Genomic DNA, 23,276 nt, shown 5'->3' on the forward strand with positions numbered 1-23,276 from the left:
GAATGACCTGGACCATAGATTATGTGCTCTTCCATTTGGTCAGAAGAAGGCAGAATGAAATTGCAACATCCCAAGGCAAACCAAGTCAAAGTAGGCACAGTACTTAAAGCAGTACTACTCTTCAAACATGTAATTTAAATGTACATTTAAAACTAATTTGGTTGTTGAAAAAACAAGCTTTGAAGGCCCTGTTTTTTTGTTATGCATTTAATTTTTTACATTTTTTTCTAAACAACAACACCAGTTTTTAGGTCACCCCCATCCACAACACTTTCTACAGAGGGACTATCGAGAGCATCCTGAGCAGCTGCTTCACTGTAGGGTTTGGAAAGTGCACCATCCCGGATCCTAACATCCAGCAGCGGATAGTGAGGACAGCAGATCATCAGTGTCCATCTTCCCTCTCGCAAGGTTATCAGTGTTGCGGACGACCACACGCACCCTTCTGCCGTCCAGCAGGAGGTACAGAAGCATTCTGACTTTATAATCTAATTGTGTACAGTGTTTTTTGTTTGTCCTATATGTTGTTATATGCAGCACCTTAGGCCACTGTTTCATGTCACTGTATATGAGCTGCGTATAGAGCTGCAAAGACAACAAAGCTACTTTGACTCTATTACTCTTATGTTACTTCAATTAGAGTTGTGGAGTATGAAAATAATGCCATATTGCATAAAAAAATCCCAAACATATATGCACAAATGTAATATAAATGTTATTAGCTGACAGTGTTCAGGTGGGTCCAGATAAATTGTGACAAATGCAGCGGTACGGAATGCATCGTATGCTTGGCCCCTAGAAAAGTCCTTCATGGTAAATTGAATCTGTGCCCTCCAACAAAAGTGCTTGGACTTTGTTTGCAATTAATTGCTTTTTCTTTATCTTTTATTTGATTTAAAGAAAAAAGCAATAATAAATACATAAAGCTAACAATAAGAAGATTATCTTCCATTAAAATGAATTTATATTTTAGACCAATTTTATTTAGCTTTATAGGTGAGGAACATAGTCAATAATTCACTATATACAGCGAGTGTCCCGTCCCAAAAAAGTTGGAAATCTCAAAATAAATAAATAACAAAGTGTCAGTTAAAACTACACAAAGTCAACGATATTTATGAATAAATAAAACGTCTAAAAACAAAAAATAAAAAACAAGTAGCCATTAGAATCTATACATTTTGCAGAATAGTCCATCCAAACAATACAAACAATAATTGATGCAATGTTTGAATGGGTCCTCAATCCTTGCAAGCCGCACAAACAAAAGTATCCAGGGTGGACGGCTGAACGCAGGATCTGTGGCATCTGCGGATCGCAGGCAGGAAAGACAGCTAATCTGGAAATGTGGATCAATAAAGACAACTGAATGATAACACCACTGTTACCTTTAAGGATGCATGTGTAAATGTTTGCACATACTAACCCAGGCGGTGTCTCCGCTTTCCTCTCCACAGAATGAGCACAACCGGCTTAAATCATCTGGAAAACAATACAGAATAAAAGAAAAAATAGGAGGCCAAAAACTATTTATATAGATGTAATGCTCTCCCTGTGTCATGTCTGGGAGGAACTGCAATAATCATTACGAACATTTTGATTAGCTTCTGGAGACATTCACAGCTCAAGGATTTTACTGTACATACTAAATCATAATTTAAAGGACTGGTTATGCATCAGTGATTTAAATGATGTGTCCTAAAATGAATGGTGCTCTGTCTGAACTTGAGAATGAACAACTTCCGTGAAACGTACCACTGTCTTGTAGAAGAGTGACAGCTATGTGTTTCCTGAGGTTGTTAACTGATTCTTCATCACTGGAAAAATCAATTGGCTGCTGACGGAGAACGCATTCGGCAAACTACAAAAAATAAAAAATAAAAAGATGTGTATATATATATATATATTGTCATTTTAGGACAGTGCTATTAGAAATTACTATATGATGTCCATGTCCACCATCATATAATCATCCTTATTTTTATTTATTTTTAATTCAATCAAATTGGATGTTTAAGGCATTAAAACTTGAATTCATCAAACTGACTTAAAAAATAAGTTGAATCTTGTATAAATTGTAAAAAAAACAAGTAATAAAAACTCAGTGAGTGTTTTAGCGCAATTTTCTCACGTCATGGGATCACAACACTAAGAGATAGTAAATGAAAGAGAAAATAAGTTGCTCGAGAATATAACTTTCTCTTGAAATTCAAATGAACTTTCTGAAATCAAATCAGCAATGGATAATAAAAAAGGCACAATCACTTGACTAGTTGAACATCATTTTTTTCATTAGCTCATTATTTTTGACATCTTGTGTTCACTCAATATCCTCGATTTTCTCTGTATCAGCTTCCTTTTCTGCTTTGTCCTCTTCAGATTCTTCCTTCTTTTCTGCTTGACTATTGGCTTGTGACTTTGTAAACTCTTCTTCTGCTTTCGAGATATTTGCCAAAACATCCTCTGAAAGCCACGAGTCATCGTAGAAATCAGATACGCCTGATGAGGAAGCCGTTGGTGTGGATGTCGCCATCTTTTGTCGCTTTGCTGAACGTTCTTCCATTTATTTTGCAACAACCTCTTGTCGTTTTCTCATATATTCTTGCTCCTTCTCCAAATCTTGATCGATACCTTCATTGATTTCTTGCCGTAATTCAGTGGAATTAATTGTGCTCATGACTCTTGTGAATACCTTCCTTACGTATTTCTGTGGAACAATAGTTTTATAGGTGAAAAGGCAATATTTTTCTTATTTCCCTTCATGTAAAGTTTTAATTAATTTTTGAAGCATAAAGGAAAGATTTTTGATCAATTCTTTTTTTCTAATATTATTGTAAATTTTAGAAGCTATCGATTGCAATTTGTTTCAACTCGATAACTATTATGGTTGCAGAGAAATTTGCAAAAAACGGAATCTTTTCCTGGATTTTTTTTGTGCGTTCCCGAGATTAGACCTTCCTTAACATAATGCCGAAAACCCGAAGTCTCTAGGTGGTCTGGTTGAGGAGTAGATAGAAGTGCAAGATTGGTGCGCACAGACAGAACAGAAATCATGAGTTAACAATCGCAATTTTGTCCGGTGGAAAATTGCGAAAAAAAAATATATATATATATATATATATATATATATGATCAATATGTCAGGAAAACATATTACATTACTTTAACTCATCAAAATAAGTTGAGCAGTTTTTTACACCTTTGATACCTTCAGTGCATAAACTCCACAGGACGAGAAATCCCTCTGTTTAGGATGAGGAATCCCTCTGTTTGGGATGAGGAATCCCTCTGTTTGGGATGAGGAATCCCTCTGTTTGGGATGAGGAATCCCTCTGTTTGGGACGAGGAATCCCTCTGTTTGGGATGAGGAATCCCTCTGTTTGGGACGAGGAATCCCTCTGTTTGGGACGAGGAATCCCTCTGTTTGGGATGAGGAATCCCTCTGTTTAGGACGAGGAATCCCTCTGTTTGGGACGAGGAATCCCTCTGTTTGGGACGAGGAATCCCTCTGTTTGGGACGAGGAATCCCTCTGTTTGGGACGAGGAATCCCTCTGTTTGGGACGAGGAATCCCTCTGTTTGGGACGAGGAATCCCTCTGTTTGGGATGAGGAATCCCTCTGTTTGGGATGAGGAATCCCTCTGTTTGGGATGAGGAATCCCTCTGTTTGGGATGAGGAATCCCTCTGTTTGGGATGAGGAATCCCTCTGTTTGGGATGAGGAATCCCTCTGTTTAGGACGAGGAATCCCTGTTTAGGACGAGGAATCCCTGTTTGGGATGAGGAATCCCTCTGTTTGGGATGAGGAATCCCTCTGTTTGGGATGAGGAATCCCTCTGTTTAGGACGAGGAATCCCTCTGTTTAGGACGAGGAATCCCTCTGTTTGGGATGAGGAATCCCTCTGTTTAGGATGAGGAATCCCTCTGTTTAGGACGAGGAATCCCTCTGTTTAGGACGAGGAATCCCTCTGTTTGGGATGAGGAATCCCTCTGTTTGGGATGAGGAATCCCTCTGTTTGGGATGAGGAATCCCTCTGTTTAGGACGAGGAATCCCTCTGTTTGGGATGAGGAATCCCTCTGTTTGGGATGAGGAATCCCTATGTTTGGGATGAGGAATCCCTCTGTTTGGGATGAGGAATCCCTCTGTTTGGGATGAGGAATCCCTCTGTTTAGGACGAGGAATCCCTGTTTGGGATGAGGAACCGTCTCGCACGTCCAGGCTGAGGCGTCGTATCCTCTCTGAAGCATCAGTGCTCTTATATTGACAAACAACAATGTAACAAATGACAGCGCTATGCATTGTAGTTTCAAATACATTACTGTAAAAAGCCTTTGATTTAATTTATTCATACCTTGTCACCTTCTGGCACTTCATTACATCGATTTGACTTTCTCCCATTGGGTCTAAAAACAATGGCTTCTTCTGTGATGGCAGGATAACCTTTCAGGATTTTAGAATATATAGAAACATAGTTATGCACACTAATGGTCTGTTTTAGTTTGGTTTATTTAAAAAACAAAGCAAATACCATCTTATACCGTAACTGTCCAGTGGTTGTGCTTGTTTGTGATACCAATGATGAAGTGGTACACTGAGGGGTCAGTCTGAAAATATTTTTGTTGTTGTTAGAATTCAAAGCCTTTGTGACCTTATCGTATTTACACTGAATAAAACCAACCTTCAGCTTTGTTAAATGACCTCGCCAAATTTTTCTCATTTCAAAGCTGTCTATGTAGAACGCCTGCTCTGCTGACCGAATGTTGAATCTCTGGATTTCCAGATAGATGAAGGCATTGATGACCTGCTGACAATGAGGTTCACATGAAGGTGCATACATGTTGTGTTTATTATACATAATAATAAAGTCAAGCAGCTGTTTGTTTGTGTACCTCACTCTCGAGCTCCAGACCTGGAGAAGTACTGTAAAGGTCAGAAAAGAAGACTTTGTATGGCCCAATTTTGGAGACCAACACAAAAACATTCTTTCCTCTCCATGCATCTGTAATGCCTGTATTTAAAAACATACCGAGTGTATAATGTCCCTTTTCAAAGAGCCTTCCCATAGTTCACATCACAGATGCAATATTTCTAGCCTACACTGTCCTATGCGTGGGCTGACTTGAGTCTCTGACACAGTTTCTGCTGTGGAAAGGTGGATGATAACACAGTGATAGATTATTTGTTTATTTAGTTCAGGGTGACAACACAACTACACTTTTAAATGTGTCTTGCCTTACAAAATAAATATAAAAAATGTTAAAAAACGTATGTGAATTGATATTTTACTGTTTGTACATGTGCCCAGATCCAGCAGACGATGCTCTAGCCTCCTCATGTCTTCCTTGCTATCTATAATGAGTTGGACAACATGTCGTCTTACATCCTTGTATTGCCTTCTGATGTGTCTCACGGACTCTAGACAGAAATAATGAATGTGAATTATGAGATGGGTTATTGTCCAAGAAGCCCCAGTGCTAACTTATTCCATATGGCTATCACTCAAAGCAATTGTCTAAAAACGGACTTGAGGATAGAATCATTTGATCTCTCTCTCTCTCTCTATATATATATAATTAAGTTATTCATTCATTCATTGACGATGTCCTTAAAGACACTTGATGAAGTGGGACCAAACTTTGCATGGCAGTTTTCTAGTGATTTGGGCCTTACCTTCTTCCATTGTCACACGTCAAAAATCAGTCTGTTGCAATAATTGATTCTTTTTAGAAAACCTACAAATAAGCATCATTCAAAAAGTATAAATTAAAAAGAGCCAAAGATGTTGATAAATACACAATCAAAAATAAAATTTAAACGAGAACCATAAAGACTAAAAAATTAATCATTTCGCTACATGATGTTCAAGCATTGTATTTTTTTTTTTGTAAAAAATATTCATGTCCAAATGAATACCAATGAATAATGAATACATATATGGCAGAAAATAAAATGCTATAGCAAAAGTGTTACAAGGTGACAACACAGTGTATAAACGCTCAATCAACATGAAACATGTTATTTATCCACTCAGTAGCCCAGTTTCGAGGGCTCACGTGATGTAATAAGTACAGGCATAACTTGAAATATCATGCAAATAATTAAAAAAGTGGAAAGATTGTCACCTTGATCAGCAGAAGATCGATCGCACGGTGTAAAACAACAGGTTTGATTGACAGTAAGACGTCACAGGTCACAGAGGGGGATGGGAATTAGTAGAGTAGCGGTGGCCATATAATATCTCTAACTTACACTCGTGGTCACTGATGTTTTGTCCCTCGTAGCAAAGGCAAGGCACGTTATTTATATAGCACCTCTCATACTCAATGGCAATTTAAAGTGCTTTACATGAAAAGGAAACATAAGAATATAAAAAGTAAAAAATAAAAAAGAGAAAAAAATATTAAAATAGTAGCCTACATAAGCACATGTGCATTTCATTTTAGACGGAAGGACAGTGGGGTCGATTGAACATATCATATCATGTTGTCTATTCATAAAGATTGTCAGACAGACACGGTGCCCCTTCATTTTTAATATTCTGCATCTATAATAAATGTTAGACCATAACTGAGAACAGAATAGGGAGCGGGACTTCTCATTTAAAAAGGAATCTGCTGCCCACTGCTGGACAACTTGAGACAACTTCCACTTTAGCAACAGATATAGCCTGATGGCTAAACACTTCCGAGAGGATTAATCACGTACATGTCAACACACAAACTGTGATCACACTACAAGGTAACACAAGGTGACAGGATTGCAAAAAATTTAACGGGGAACATTTCCTGTTTTAGTGGTGAACTTAGCACCAAAATATCATTTATTTATATTTTTATTTATAATTAAAACCAGTTACAATTACTTTTACTGGATGTTTTTATTTATTTTTATTTATTTATTTTACATTTTGGGTGGCTTATATTATGACATTAAAAAAATACTATGTTTTAGTGTGACTAGTAGGACTTTTGGTCTAACATAGCTTCCATCGTTACTCGACTGGCCAGAACTTGGTTGTAACTTTGTCGCAGTGACGCTTCCTTCCTTCCTTCTACTCGTAAGTCAACATTACAGTGTCTATGTGTAGTTTTAACTTGCTAGCTAATGTTATTTACTTGTTATGTATTTTACTTGTTATCAGACATAATCTACTCGAAGTGGGACTCTGTTGTACATGAAAAAAACCCATAGTAATTAATATTAAATACCGTTGAAACGTCTATACATTTCACCAAAAAATGTATTACACTATAAATAGTAACCATTGTGAAATAACTTAAAATCAATATGCATATTAGCCGATGTTATAACAGGAGTAAGACTTCAACAAAGCACATTACAGAAAAAAAAAACATAACACAAAAAAAAAGATAAATAAAACGGCATTTAACCAGTATTTATTATTGAATTAAATATTCCCATTCTAAAAAACTGTATACAGAAATTACAACCTTTTTTCAACTTTTACGTGTGTATTATTTCATTTTCAGAATTATTTTGGAGGTCATCTGGTGGAAGCAGTGCTGTAACACTTCATAACCCAAAATAGTATTGATTTACATTTCATTATTTATTTGTTTTTCTTCCTCCAGGCATGATCATCAGCCCCATCAGCCCAATGTGATCATCAGCCGGACAGTAAGTTGTCATTAAAGAGTGCATCTGCTTTTAGACAGAGACGTGCAGTTTTTACAGCTTTATTTTGCAGGACACCGAGTACCCATCCTCAGAGGCGGAGGGAGATTGTCGTCCTCCTCCTAAATCTCCTCTTCCTTGTTTTAATGTATTAGCGATCCATTCATCCATCCATCCATCCATCTATCTTTTATGCAACCAGGCCCAGCCAGAGCAGGACAACTGGGCATAGGGGCTCACTACCAGCGGGGCTCAAATTCATACAAAGCCATTTTACATACAGCCATTGAGCCCGTTCAGCACTGGTGCTGATATGCACGGCAAATGCAACCGTTTTCCATTGACAGGTGAACAGCTGGAGAAAACTCAAGTTCACTTAGCGTCAGGCCGTCTGCATGCATGCAGCGCTAAGGGTCAAAGGCAACAATGCCATTTAACACATACTGAATAGTTGTCCACAAGACTTTTGAATTACTATTCTTGTAGGCTAGATTTTTTTCTACAAAATGATGTGAAAATCATTCTGATCACTCTTTCACAAACAGCAATATAACGATTTTAATTTTGCATGTCAGTTTTTGTGTCAGCACTGCTGTATGCGTGGGCCATGAATATGAATGTGATTCACACCAGGGGTGTGACTAAAGACACTCCCCCAATGGCTAATGGCCCATCAAGGTGCTGTGAGGCAGCCTGAACAAAGAATGAGGAACTGATGAATGATTCACTGAGGAATAATAAAAAAAAGAACAGCATTTATTCAAAATAGAAATCTTTCCCAACAATGGAGAAGAAAGAAAGAAAGTGAATCATTCTTAGTTCCTCATTCTTTGTTCAAAAAAAAGAGACCAAACTTTTGTTTTTTATATATTAAAAAAAAATGTTTTATTCAAAGAATCCTGAAAAAAAACTATCACAGGTTATAAAAAAAATATCTTAAACAGCACAACGGTTTCCAACATTGATTTAAAAAAATAATCATCATATCAGAATGATTTCTGAAGGCTGATGGTTAGTGGAAGGTGCTCAGCAGAGCACACACATCTGAACACAGTCACACATCTTTATGCCACTCTTGAAAACAGTTCCTGTTCAACTGAAGACATAAGTGAACATTGCATGCCTGGCATTTCCATGGTGTTAATTGTCTTTTACCTGGAGCTGACCTTCACCATGGCCATATAGAACAGCAACCCAATGTAGCGGTACATCTCACTGATGCTAATATCTGTCCATTTATATTTGCAGCCCTTTGCAGTGGCCTTGGCAGCCTGAGCACTGGTGTTGTGCCACAGAGTTGACACAGCACTTTCTGATAAAAAATGTTTGAATAGACTCGAATGTGAGTCACCAGAGCTCAGTTGTGGTCCAGTTTGCCGTGCAGGATGGAATCGCACAGTCTGTGGAACCATGTCAACATCAGTCTCTGTTTTCCATGCCAGAGTGGACTGCCTGTTGCTTGCCTGCTGGTTAGCCTTGGCTCTCTTCGGGACAGGTGCTTGGACAAGTTCATTGTCACATCTGTCAAAAAACAAACAAAGAAACATGTGAGCATGCTGATGACACAATTAAAGAAATTGTATTATCATTATCAATCACTAATGGCCATGGATAAAAAAAGACAACGGTTTTTGTCATTTCACACAAGAATAGGTAGGCTACTTTTATATTATGACGATGTAAACACAATTAGGCTTCATTTCATCTGTAAAATATTACGTCTACGCACTTACTCAGTATGATTCTCGATCGCACTGAGAACTGAGCGACACCTGCGTGCCCCTCTGCGGTGCTGGAGAAGGAGAGCTTGATGCAGACACATTCCTAAAAAACAACAAAATATAACTGTTAGCATACCTTATTCAAAGTAATCTGATGAGCAATTGATGGTTATGGACGCACAATGTTGATTGATGATGGGCCATAGGATGGAGAAATATCTATTTATGGGCCATAGACCGCGTCACCACGAGTATCTGTTGATGGGCCATAAAGACCGCACACATTTAGTGACGCACGCAATGAACGGATCATTCGCGAACGACACATCACTACATTTACACCTGTATTCACAAACATCTGTGCATAAGGCAGTATGAAGCATGATAAACAGTGTCATAGGCTGACCAAAACTGAACATTTATATAAAAATATAATGTATTTAGACAGTATCACATATTTTACCAGAGGCTGAAATATATTTGCTCTAAATCACATTATATAGCCTAAGCAGATATTCGCAAACAAGCTACATTACGCATAAGGCAGTATTTTAGCATGAATCAGTGTCATAAGCTAATCAAAACTGAGTGAAATATATTTAATATGCAAATATGTTTAAAGAGCAATATCACATTTAAAAAAGTTTACACTTGAGCATATACACGAATGTTAGGGATATCGTAAGGCAATCGTTCCTGTAAGATGTCAAAAGCTAGCCAAAACTAGGCAAAATATAGTCTGAAAATTCACATGAGTCCTATATTATCAGAAAAGGAGTTATATAACAGTAAACAACTTACTCTGAACTTGTATCCTCAGCGGGATCAATTCGCTCTTCAAAATGCAGCCGTTCGTCATCCGAGTTACAATCTTCCTCTGAGGAAAAGGTGAACTCTTCCTCGCTGTCCAGAATCATCTGAAGGGCGTCTTTACCGGAGAAGCGTGCCATACGCGATGAACTATCAGTGAATCTGATCTGATGAAACTTCGTGTTTGTATGGCATTGATCGGGGGGCGTGTGCGATGCATAGATCACCTAAACTATTTACCATGTGAATAGTGCCGGGGGCGGGGCGGCCTCAGCTCATTAGAGATAATGAAGGGAGAACGAAAAAAACGGTACATCTCGTTGCTTTCTAACGGTTTACATAAGCTGAGAATATTTGTTTTTTATATAAATTACTTCATTTAAAAGAAGAGAATCCAAGCTTCATAAAGACATATCTCACGTGTCTGTGTGAGAAGTATTCGCTGAGTTACAGTTCATTTTCGGACGCGTTTCAGAATAGACTTCACAGAATAGACAGAGAGAAGGCAGAACTCGCATCAGGTTTATTTTTCTTTATTTGGCGAAAAGCACAACACTTTGTTTTTATTGTGAGTATACATGTCACAGGTCGGGATGGGCCGAACCAGACTACACCCACCCCTAGACCAAGAACACTTTGAGGAGCGTGCCAGAGACGAGACCAGAGACAGAGGATAAAAGTAACAATTTTATTGAGAGTAAAATAATTTATAATCCTAATCTAAAAGTCTTCTTCTCTCCCTCGTCCAGGGAGGATCCCAGGCGGGGCAAGCAGACACACCCTTCCCCACGGGCGGCGATTCCCAGTGAGGAGTGCTGGACAGGTAAGTATTGGACAGGTGAGTTCCTCACAGGTGGGTAGATGATCCAAGTTTCCTTTCCTCTTGCACGTGAGGGGAACAGTTCCCAGCAGTCGATAATGGGCAGGTAAGTATCTTACGGTAAGTAGGTTGTCAACGTTCCTTCTCCCAGGCTGGTATCAGGTGCACGGTGGGAGGTAATGGACGGGTGAGTTCTCCGATGAGCGGATGGTCAAAGCTTCCTCTCCTCTTTCACGTGGGGAACAGTTCACAGCAATCAGTAACGTGCAGGTAGGTATCTTACGTTAAGTAGGTTGACCGAGCTCCTTCTTCCAAGCTGGTATCAGGTTCCCAATGGGGGGGTGGTGAACAGGTGAGTTCTCCAATGAGCGGATGGTCAAAGCTTCCTCTCCTCTTTCACGTGGGGGACAGCTCACAGCAGTCGATAATGTACAGGTAGGTATCTTACGGTAAGTAGGCTGACCGAACTCCTTCTACACCAAGGGCAATTACAACGGTAAGAAGTGAACAGGTAGGACTGCAGCAGGTCCTCCGTAAACACCGTACGAGACTTCCCCTAGGGCAGGAGGGGGCAAGCTCAGGAGCGATGTACAACTCTCACGGGTGTCTTGGACGGGTGAGTACTTCGCACCCTACAGATGGACTTCAGGGCTGTAGCGGACTCACGGTCACAGGTAGAACGGCTCACGTGTGTCACAGGAAAGACGGGGACTTCACACCGTACCGATGGCTTCAGGGCTGTAGCAAACTCACGGTCACAGACTAAGCTGGGCTTTCTCTAGGGCAGACAGAATCATAACTTCACACAGCAGTTTAGTGTTTCTCACAGGTGTCGTGGGGAAGACAGAAACTCCACACCATACAGGTGGACTTCAAGGCTGTAGCGAACTCACAGTCACAGACTGAACTGGGCTTTCTCTGGAACAGACAGAATCATAACTTCACACAGCAATATAATGTTCTCACATGTGTCGTGGGAAAAACAGAGACTTCACACCAACTGTCTTTTCAAACCCGTTCTCCAGTGGGCATACTCGATCTCTCCAGGCTCTGATGATGTACAATATACCAGCCTGACTCTTGGGCGAGTGCACGGCAGTTAAAAGCAATCTTCCACACACCCACAGCAATTTCACTCCAATAGGAACGTCAATTCAAGCACCACAAGTCCACTCGTTAAAGTGTAATTAAGACCAGCACTCACCCTGGGTCCCGATCTAAAGAACGAAGGATCGGCGGTGTGAGAAAGGGAGTTCTAAACACTTCTTCATAGGCATGAACTGGATTCGCTTCACCATCCGAACGGAAGGAGGAGATAAGAACGGCAGAGAATCAGCTTACTTCACTCAGTGTTATTCATACAGCGCACTCCAAGCACTTCAGCCCACATCTATCTCAGTATCAAGCGTCCAATAGGAGATTCAATAATCGATTACTTATCTTCACTCTCCCATCCAGACGATGTGCTTTCCTCTTTCCCTCTTTCTTTCCGCCTTCACTTCCTCATACACACGATATTCCTTTTTCCTCACAACAAGCCCTCCACGACACACTTCAGAGAACACCTTCCAACAGGAACAAGTCACATCCAAGCGGGGAAAAGAACACCACAAGCAGGGGAAGAACAACAACACTCACTTTCTCTTCCTCTGACTTTTTATACTCTCATGAGCTAGTGTGGCCCCATTCAAACGCTCAGCGCAAATTACCCACAGCTGCTGTCAATCCGCCACTCGGTTACCATAGCGACAGGCCCTCACCCAGGCTTTAGGACGGTGTTTCACTTCCCAGATCTCAACAGGGGCATTTCTCTAACGGGGATGGTCCCGGGCTTATTTGTCACCCCGTGACATACACACAAAATAAAACACATTTAACAGGATCGACTGATGTATAACACAAGCAGTGTTTGGAATAACGCCGTTTAAAAGAACGGCGTTAGGTTATGATGTTATTTTTTCAGTAACGAGGTAATCTAACTAATTACTTTGGTAACACTTTATTTTGATGGTCCCCCTATAGATAGTCTATTGATAATCTGCTGACTATAACTTACTTTACAAGTACTTATCTACTTACTCTCATCAGTGTAGTATCTGTAGATTGTCTATTAAATGTTTGTAGCAATCATTACACTGTATGTAACATGTAAACTGCTATTAAACATTCTGTCAGTGAAGTGTTACCAATGTGTTATCAATTTAGGTTGTAGATGTTCAACAGCGTATTTGCAGACATGCAACAAATCCTCAACAGGTTCTCAATAGTACTTTAAATAGTCAGCATGTAGATATTAACCAATGTATCAACAGACTTTCAGTTAACATGCAGTTGTCTATAAGTAGCAACACAAGATTATTTCAAATGAACCTTAAGTATAAATCTGGTTAGTTATACTTGATCTTTTGCTTTCGCAAGGATTTTCAGAAGTGCTCTACTAACTGTTTGTTGCATATAAATTACCTTTCAGTAAACTGTCATTTTACGTTGAGGTAAATTCATATATTCATCTGTTGCCACATTTGGCCCATCAAAATGAAGTGAAAATCTAGGAAAAGCTGTTGAATGACTCTTACAGGCCAGCATCACAGGTTAAAGTCAGTTGATTTTCAGCAGACAGTCAATAGATAGTAAGTACCGACCACTGATGAGTATTTGGTTTAAGATTAAGAAATTAACAGTACCACAGTAAAGTACATATCTGCCAAATGGGAAATAAATACCAGAGTCATTCGTTTCTCCAGCCAACTGCTTTTAATGAAATGCTGTAAATAAAAATAAAAAAATAAAAAATTAAATTAACTGCTGTGGACAACATGTAATGAAACATTTCCATTGTTATATGTGTGTGCATGTGTGAGAAAGTCACATGAAATTTTTGTATTACCAAGTTAACATAAAACCTTTTTAGGGTTATACACATGAATTTAAGCAACAACAAAAAAAGAAAGAAAAACATTCAGTGATAGAACTGACTGATATCATGCAAAAGCCTTCCGAGAATTCCCTGTGTGTCTCCTGCCTAACCAATAAGTCCATTCTATATATATTAGATGTTTTTTGAGAGCCTTCTCTGACCGGTTTGCACGCAACCTCCACACTTCCCTTTTGAAGTTTGCCCATGCCCTTTCAATGGTTTGTGTATGTACCCCAGTCAATGGATTGACAAAATTAATGCTATGGTTCACTGTGTGGTGTTGGTATCCTCTCTCTGAAGGTGTTGAGTATGCACGCCACTCATCACTATGAATGATGCTGCCTCTTTTCACATGCTTCTCTATTATTGGTAAAAGGGTCGTCTTGTCCCTTTTGTCCACCAACCGCAACACTGGTTTTCGGGAAGGCAAAATCTCAACCATTCCGAATACCCAGCTTTTCCTTCTCCATGCGCCTCCATAACGCCCTCTGGCATACTGAAAAAATAATTAAAGAAATTAATGTCAGACACTCCTGTTTTCTAAAAGTCAAAAGCACTAGCCTCAAAATAACTATTTTCAGGTCAGCTGATAGGCCTACTTAGTATCCAAAATGTAATTTACAGTATCTTACGTTTAACACTTTAGATTACAGCCCAGAAAGTACTACGCAATTAAGACAAATTTACAGTGTAACTTTCGGTAATAATAGTGTACCTATAAAGTACGTACATGTAAGTATAAGGGAACAATATGTAAAGTTTGGGGAATAAAGGGGTAACAACATGGAGAATGAAAAAATTATTATACTGTAAGTATTATAGAACTAAGGGGTACTTTTTCTACTATTATATTTGGGAGCAATTTAGCGAGAACATACAATGCATACTTTTTTAAAATAATAGTGTACCAATACATAAAGGCTATTTAAAAATTACAGGGTACATGTCTGTGCAAGTGTGCATTTATACTTTTTTTTTTTTTTTTTTTTGATAAAAAGCACAGATGTAAAAGTGCAAAAGAGCAGATGTTTTAGATTTGGCTTACATGTTTCAAGGGAAGTAAAACTAAAACTATTGCTTTTTTTTTTAATACTGGGGAAATACTCTTGTTCCATGAAGTTACAGGGTAAGTGGTGCTTGTTAACCTCTTGTTCCACGTACAGTAGTTACAGGCTAAGTACAATAAAAATATATACACAGTCTAATATCACTGATTCAGAAACCTTTGTTTGAAAAACAACATTTCAAAACAGACTTGCAACACTTCTTATTCATCTAAAACATTTTTTTAAATAACATTTTTATTTTAAATACAGAGAGAAGCACGTTTTGCCCTTTGTTTATTTTTCTTCCTCCTCTTGTTCCTCTTCCCCTTTTTCAATCTTTCCACTGATGAATCTTAAGAAGGAATTCCATGTCTTTTGCTATTCTGTATTAAATATTAAAAGAAAATGCAGTACACCCAGAAATGTTTTACATAATGTACTTTTCGCTTCCTACAGACTGTCACCAGTGTGTGCGTGAGAGTCTAGGTCACGTCTGATGTAAATGTAAGCACGTTGTGAAACACATTGTGAAGCTTGTGAAACTCACATGAAAACTGGCGTCTCTTTCCTCCCGTCTTGTTTGTTTCTCTTTGTTATTATCTGTTATTGTTTGTATTTTGTTGTGAGCAATGTAAAAAATAAATAAATAAAAAACGGATGGCATCCGACTTCCGGCGTGCTCACGTCACGTCAAGCGTGATCTCAACTCTCATGCACGCGCATATTTATTGCAGTATGTGCTGTTTGATGCTCTAACTTTTAGGAACACATGAGCTTGCATTATTTGTATTCCCAGAGATAATTCATTTTTCTAAAAACCTTTATCTGTGTTAATCTGAAGAAGGAAAGTCGTATACATCTCGGATGGCATGAGGGTAAAATATGAATAAATGGTGGGGATGTATTTCTGGGTGTACTGCATTTTAAATGAATAAGAAGTGTTGTGAATCTATTTTTAATTTAAGTTGTTTTTCAAATAAAGGTTTCCCAGTCAGTGATATTAGATTGTGTGTATGTATTTTTATTGTACTTACCCTGTAACTTCATGGAACAAGAGGGTAACAAGCACCACTTTAATTTAAAGCCCACAATGTCACTTACCCTGTAACTACATGAAACAAGAGTATTTCCCCAGTATTTAAAAATAAATTGTAATAATTTTGCAAAAAAATTAAATAAAATCTATAATTGCAGAGATAAATTACCCTGTAATTTTTTTAATGTATTGGTACACTATTATTACAAAAAGGTACAAAAAGGCAGCGTATGTTCTTGATAAATTTCTCCCAAACATAGGGTTGTTGTATCATAATAGTAGAATAAGGAACCCTTTAGTTCTAAACTACTTATAGTATAAATAATTCTCGTGGTTGTGACCACTTTATTACATATTGTTCCCTTATACTTACATGTAAGTACTTATAGGTATGCTATAATTACCGAAAGTTAAACTAAATTTGTTTTAATTACACAGTACTTTGCACACTGTAATCTAAAGTGTAACCGAACAATGTAACAATATTGTGTCTTGTCTACACTGTAAAAAAATATATAATTTTACAGAATATAACTGATTTTTTGATGATCATTTTCTTTCATTTTAAATTCAGCTCTTTTTTTCTGTTTTCTTAAATTACATAAAAATGTATGTAATATTACAAATATAATCTGTAATTAAACAGTAACAAAACAGTTAAATGATAAAATGGTCAAATTACTGTCATTAAATAAACTGAAAAACACTGTTATTTCACAGGTATTTCATGAATTATTATGATCAAATACCTTCATTGTAAAAAAAAATCGTAAAAACAGGGTCAGATGACTGGCAGCTGCGGCTGCCAAACAAAAAACATAAAATTAAAGTAACATATGCTAATTTAAATAAAGTGCAAAAAACTTTAACAGAAATTTGATGTCACCATGATTGAGATCAGTGTTTGCCTTAGTTGGGCTCATGACCCTTGAATTTTTAACATTAGTTTTTTACTGCTGTTTTAACTGTGTTTATGATACACATTTGTTATGATAATAAATGCAGGAGAAAATCTCATCAGATGATGTTAGTCACTTATTGATGATGTTATAATCATCATGTGGTGATCTGATTCACTGATATAAGTTTGAGTCAAATCTCTGAATATATTAACTGAGGTTACATAATATATAGACAGACTTTAGTTTTATACAAAGTGTATGATCCATGTCATAACTTTTCACATGACCCTTGTAATACTGTGGCATCAGTATTATAACAATCTGATATTCTGAAAAAAAAAAAAAAAAAATATATATATATATATATATATATTAGAGAAAATGTTTTGAGTTATTTTTTTTTTTAGGAGTATAGAGACATCAAGAATCAGCGTATGTATCTCAACAGTGGTGACAATCAACAAAGCCTTTTTGTGACTTTAGTAGTTTGTATTGTGACTAGTCCAGAGTTGATCAGAATTTTTTTTTCATTGTCACCATTACTGATTCTTGATGTCTGAGTGAGTCTATGATCCTGTCAAAACATTTTCTGTATAATGACTTCATAAACTTCATCTGAGTATCACAGCACTGTTTTTTTTTTTTTTTGCAATAATTCAGGAAAATAACAGTTTTTTTCTGTAAAATGTTTGTGCACTTTACTTAAATTAGGATATTTTACTTTATTTTTACGGTTTTTGTTTGGCAGCCTTAGCTGACTGTCATTGACCGTTTAAATACGATTTTATTTTTTACAGTGTAAACTTCCACATGTGAAGAGAATAAATGTTTTTTTAGGTCAAGGCTTACTTTTCGTCTGTGGCGAAACTTGCTTTCGTCAGTGTGTACACATATATTGAGCCCACCAACTTTTTGTCCTCTTTTTTTCCTGAGCCTCCGCATACTTCTCACACACACACTTCGCAATTTCATGGACATCTTGGACAGAGTCGCACTACTATTTGAGATGTTATCTAGCATCATATCCACCTGTCGCATATGGAGACCCTGTGAAAATCTAGACATAATGCCATGCAATATTATTGTAAAAGGACAAATCAAAAATGTAATGTGCAGACTGTTATGGATGAAAAAGCACTAGAGATCACAGACAATATAAACTTACCTGTGTATATACTTCATCCAAATAAAAAGGCTTGCATGGGAATGGGAAAAAATGGACTTGGTCCTAATGCTTTTTCTGTGTCGTCCACATGACTTCTTGCACTGCCTGCAAATGAGAAGTATTCATCATATAAAAACATTCTTAAGCACGGTATTTTTTTATTTTTAATTGGTTTTAAGCCAGTTATTTTTATATTTATTATTTTTTTATCTTTTGCTGTGGTGTGTCAGTGGGAAATATCAGTTTACATTTCCTAACATTAATTTTGTCATTAATTTAAATAATCATATTCATAAATTAATAATCCAGGTAGATTTGTGTATGCACAAGGAGTCTGACAACAGCCGGTATGATCTGATCTCACCATCATCGAGTCCGTCTGTGATTACATGAAGAAACAGAAGAAACTGAGACAAACTAAATCCAGAAGAACTGTGGGAACATCTCCAAGACATTTTAAGAAACCTTACAAAAATATATAATAAATATATGTATGTGTGTGTGTGTGTGTGTGTGTGTGTGTGTGTGTGTGTGTGTGTGTGTGTGTGTGTGTGATATCAAGATAATCTATTTTGACTTAAGTTTTAGAATCCCTGTGGTGCTCGATAACTATTTGTCATTGTCACCATTATGTTCTGTTAGTGTCATCATCATGGACTTTTAGTTTAAATGACCAATGAATGTGAATTCTGTATAAATTAACCAGAAACATTATCCCACCTTTTCTGGAATTGTCATATTGTTAAATTCTGGAACTATATCTGTCAATTTGTATGTAGAAAAATTAAAGTATTTTAATCTTTCCCTTAGGGGTGAATGGAGGTAATGCACACTCACTTCAATTTTCTAAAAAGTAGATTATACATGTCAAATATAAAATAACCAGTGAATGTCAATTTATTTAATTAATTTGAGTATCATAACTGAAGGTTAAAGGTCACCCATTTTCCCTGAATCCCACTGGCCCACTTTATCTAACACACTCAGCCAAAGTGGGCCAGCAATATTTTAACAACTAACAAGAAAACTAACAAATTTTAATAAAAAAAAGTATTTGCATTTTATTAGATGATTTCTGGTAATTACGGACTATAACAGGGTGACACTTTGTAAAAGTAGCAAAGAAAAAAGATTAGCTAAAGTTTAATGCAGTATATAATTTGTACAGTATACAGTATAATTTTGTGCATTAATGCTGTGAAGCATGGTTTACATGCCTGATATTTCCATAAATAAGTACATAATCAGATACTTACCAGATGTAACCATCTTTACAAGAAGAGGTCACCATTTTCATGCGTCTCTTGCATCGCCTGCATTTCATTCGACCATGGAGTAATCTTTTTCTTTGCATCCACTTTATTAATTTCAGACGTGACTTGTTCGTTTCACTCACATAAACTTTCTCAATGAGTGCTCTTAATAAAGTGCTCATCTGTACAGTTGATTAAATGTCCATCTATTCTTTTTACTTCTTTTACCTTCTAATTTTGATTTCTTCCCTCCAACCTGAACTTCATAACCTGAGTTGTATCAAATTCAGTAGTTTTAAAAATATATATTGAGCTCTGATGGCGCGATCTCGAACAGACGTAAATCCGGAAATGGGCGGGACTTGACGGAATGACGGCCCAGTTGTTTTGGGAATAAATATTATTTTAAATAAAATAATACAGTTTATGGTGTTTGTTTTTATAATATTTAATTATTATTAAACTGTAATAAGGTTTTTTTTGTGTTATTATTTAGTATTTTTTTTCCTGTCCCGACTGCACCTACGGCGATGTCACAACCCAGATAGCAAATTGGCTTTGGGCCGGATCTGGCTAAATTTCGGCTGAGATTTTGGCCCACATACCGCATGGAATTACGGTCCAAGGTTGGCCCAAGTGCTGTTTGCCGAAAGTCAACCAGATCAATGCCGGAAGCAGACCAAAACTCACCCATAGTTTTACAATGTACCCAGATATTATCCAGAACTGGCCCAAAACAACGCCGTAATCCCCAGATGTCAGCCAGACAAGGGCCAAACTGCCACCAGCTTTACCCCAGAACTCAGCCACAACTTATCCAGAAGCTCCAGAAAACAGCCATAACGGGGCCAATATTATACCAGTCCCCAAAACTGAACCAGAAATGATCCCTGTGCAATACTTATATATTGTGCAAGGAATAATAAAATAATGACACTACACAAATGCAAAGTACAGCATTTTATTGAGAGGGGAAGAAAATCTCAGCCAGATAAATGGAAAAATAAAAAATATGGTAAAAAGACAAGATAAAACAATACTAGAGTAAGGCAAAACAAAAGCAACAAATAGTCACAATACAAGAATAATAAAAAGACAGAGCACTAAATTAAAATGTTACAAAAATAATGCAATAAAAAAAAAAAAAAGTTTATGTGGCATGCTTAAATAATGAAATACAGAAACGAACCAAAATACGGTGGCTGAGAGATCTCAACGCATGGAAACAGAAGAAAACATGCAAACAGGTAATTCAGAAAAACACCAGCAAATTAAGAAACCAAATACAAAAACGCGCTGCAAACAGCAAGAGACTTCAACGTCCTGCAACAGAAGAAAACATGCAAATAGGAAAAACACCAGCAAGTTAAGAAAACATCAGTTTCACAACACATATTGTGTGTGAAATACACACACTGCAAATACAATGCAACCAATAAATAATAATAAAAACACTACTGTAGATATTTGCGTTGTTGGTCTGCCATTTGCAGCGCATTTCTGTATTTGGTTGTTTTTTGCATATTTGCTGCACATGTGCTGTCAAACTGATGAAGATGTTTTCTTCATTTGCTTGTGTTTTTCTATTTCCTTGCGTTTTCTTCTGTTGCAGCGTGTTGAGCCCTCTCGGCCACCGTACTAAAAAGCAACAGAAACCAAGCAATAAATTAAACTGATACAAACAATAAAGCAAAAGTGTAAATGTGTCATGCATAAATCATAAAAGTACAGAAACAAACTAAAAGCTGGTTATAAAAGACAAATGAAATACAATTTATATTTACAGATGTGCAAAAAAGGTAAAAATCTAAGTTGCAACAATGCAAAACAAAGTCCCTGATAACTTAAAATGTGTGGCTTACATTAACATTTTGCAAAGGTGCCCTTTTTCTGCCACCCTCACGATCACCAGCTAGATGAAACCACCTTTTAATAACTTTTTCGACCTCCAGCTCAGATGTCCGTGCACACACAGGATTTCTTCTTACAGCCGCTAGAATAGGAGCATACAAATACAATTAAAAAATACTTTTAATTAAAATGAACAATATAGAGACATAAAGCATTTGTATCAAAAGACACCACCAGTCAAAGAATTAAAACTTGCAATATTCATTCATGACATGAGGGAATAGTCATGAAGTTCCAGATAGACTTTGACACAATAAAAATGCACTTACCAATCACAATGTTTGTAAGCTGCAAGCTTTGGAAAGGTGTTTTCCCATGTACAACTCAAACTCTCCAGTTTACCACTTTGACAAAGTCATTTTTGATTGCTTGCCTCATAATCTGCCAGACGTGTCCTTTACGTCGACTCCACCCAACAATCCCAGTTCAAGTACCTGAAATATTTTTAAAACATGCCATCACTATTAAGTCAAAACTGCTTTTGTTTCTAATATCGATATTATATTTACCAAATTAGACATATATAAAGAGTTTTTGTTATGGTTATAGATTTTTCATGTTTTAAATTGATCACACACACACCATTTAATTACAACCAGACTTGTGAGTGATAACAGCATGCATTACTGACGGTGTTACCTACCACTTTTTGTCTTGTTTCTGGATATGATCGAAGATCACTTTGCAGGGAAGTTAATGACCTAAGTCTTCAATTGGAAACAGGTTTGGACTTTGGTTCTGTGCCTCTGTGATCTCCTGAACGTTGTTTCCTTTGAGATCTTGCACCATCCTTATGTTCCTCTGCTGCTCCATAAGGATTTCTTGTTTAGATATTATGTCATGGAGAAGTGCTAAACCATTAAACACAGGTTGTGTTGGTCTTAATGATCATTCATTCATTCATTTTGTGTTTCTTTAGTTATTTGCAGTGCATTAACGCCATCTACTGAACACTTGCGGTAACTGCAGGTTTGGTGTACAGTTTCCATTTCCTGTTGTATTCTCGTTTGGAACGAGATTAGTATTTCAGTGAGTTCAAGACTTATCCAGAGCGAGTTGTACTCCGTGCTGTGTAAATTCTGCTGTTAACTTTCTTCAATCCCCGCACAGTTGTGTTTCCCTCGGGGGCAATGCCGGTGAGTAGCACTGTGTGTAATATAAGACGTATATATTAGCCGTTTCCTTAAGAGAATGTGTAAGAAGAGAATTAACGTGTTGCCACGAAGTCTAGATTCCTCTGTTTCACGTGTAATGGCGGCATAATGCTCAGTAGAAAATTATGTATATGTTGCATTTGGTTTTGGAAATGATTGAAAAAGGCAATTTGAGTTAATAAGTACTTTTATTTGTGTTTACAGTTTTACAGCTTGTTTTTTTGCACTGCTGTGTGTAAAATAAAGGAGAGGAGAAAAAGACCTCGGGATAAAGCAGCATCTCTTTTCTTTGTTCACCTCACCTGGCTGTTTATACGCGCTGGATAGCTAAATACGCATACGTTTAGTGAGGCCAGTACAGTAAAACGGCATACCCTCGCCTGTCAAGAAGAAGACAGAACTTCAACTGCTAGAAAATCATTGCAGCCCGTTGAAACAACGCCATTAACCTGCGCTCACCAAGACTGCATGTGACTTGCCCAGATTCCCCTGCTCCATAAGACATGGATTCTCTGACTGAAATGCAACTTCCCACTGGTGTGACTGATGCAGAAACTGGTGACTGGGAGGTGAGATCAGAGCTATTTGCATCAAGCTCTGTTCGTGCACCATCTCAACACGGATCAACATGCAGCTCACGAAGGAGCACTGCGCTAGCAACCGCAAAAGCCAGAGCTCAAGCAGCAAGAACCAAAGCAGCCTATTCTGAAAAGGAAATGGCACTGAAACTTCAGAAAGCTGAAGCAGAATTATGAACTGCCAAAGCAGAAGCTGAATTGGAGGCATTGCGGTGTAGAAAAGAAATGGAGGCTGCAATAGCTGAAGCAGCAGTTCTTCAAGCAGAATTAGATGATGGCAACAGCCTCAGGGAACCGGAGTCAGAACTGAACCAAAGGTATTTCACTG

The 23,276-nt window shown here is 37.5% G+C and overlaps 2 long non-coding RNA genes across 2 annotated transcripts; both read right to left on the minus strand.

Moving 5' to 3' along the window:
• Positions 1-983: 983 nt before the first annotated feature.
• Positions 984-1,848, minus strand: LOC311303955. Its single transcript, XR_014629858.1, has 3 exons — positions 1,756-1,848; positions 1,427-1,482; positions 984-1,339 (listed from the first exon to the last, which is right to left on the minus strand). It is a non-coding gene; the product is annotated as an uncharacterized lncRNA (long non-coding RNA).
• Positions 1,849-4,220: 2,372 nt separating this feature from the next.
• LOC311305622 lies at positions 4,221-5,147 on the minus strand. The gene is made up of 5 exons (XR_014630040.1): positions 5,098-5,147; positions 4,890-5,008; positions 4,679-4,801; positions 4,529-4,604; positions 4,221-4,440 (listed from the first exon to the last, which is right to left on the minus strand). It is a non-coding gene; the product is annotated as an uncharacterized lncRNA (long non-coding RNA).
• Positions 5,148-23,276: the final 18,129 nt, after the last annotated feature.

Source organism: Rutilus rutilus, assembly GCF_951802725.1.
Source record: "Rutilus rutilus genome assembly, chromosome: 1".
Lineage (NCBI taxonomy): Eukaryota > Metazoa > Chordata > Actinopteri > Cypriniformes > Leuciscidae > Rutilus > Rutilus rutilus.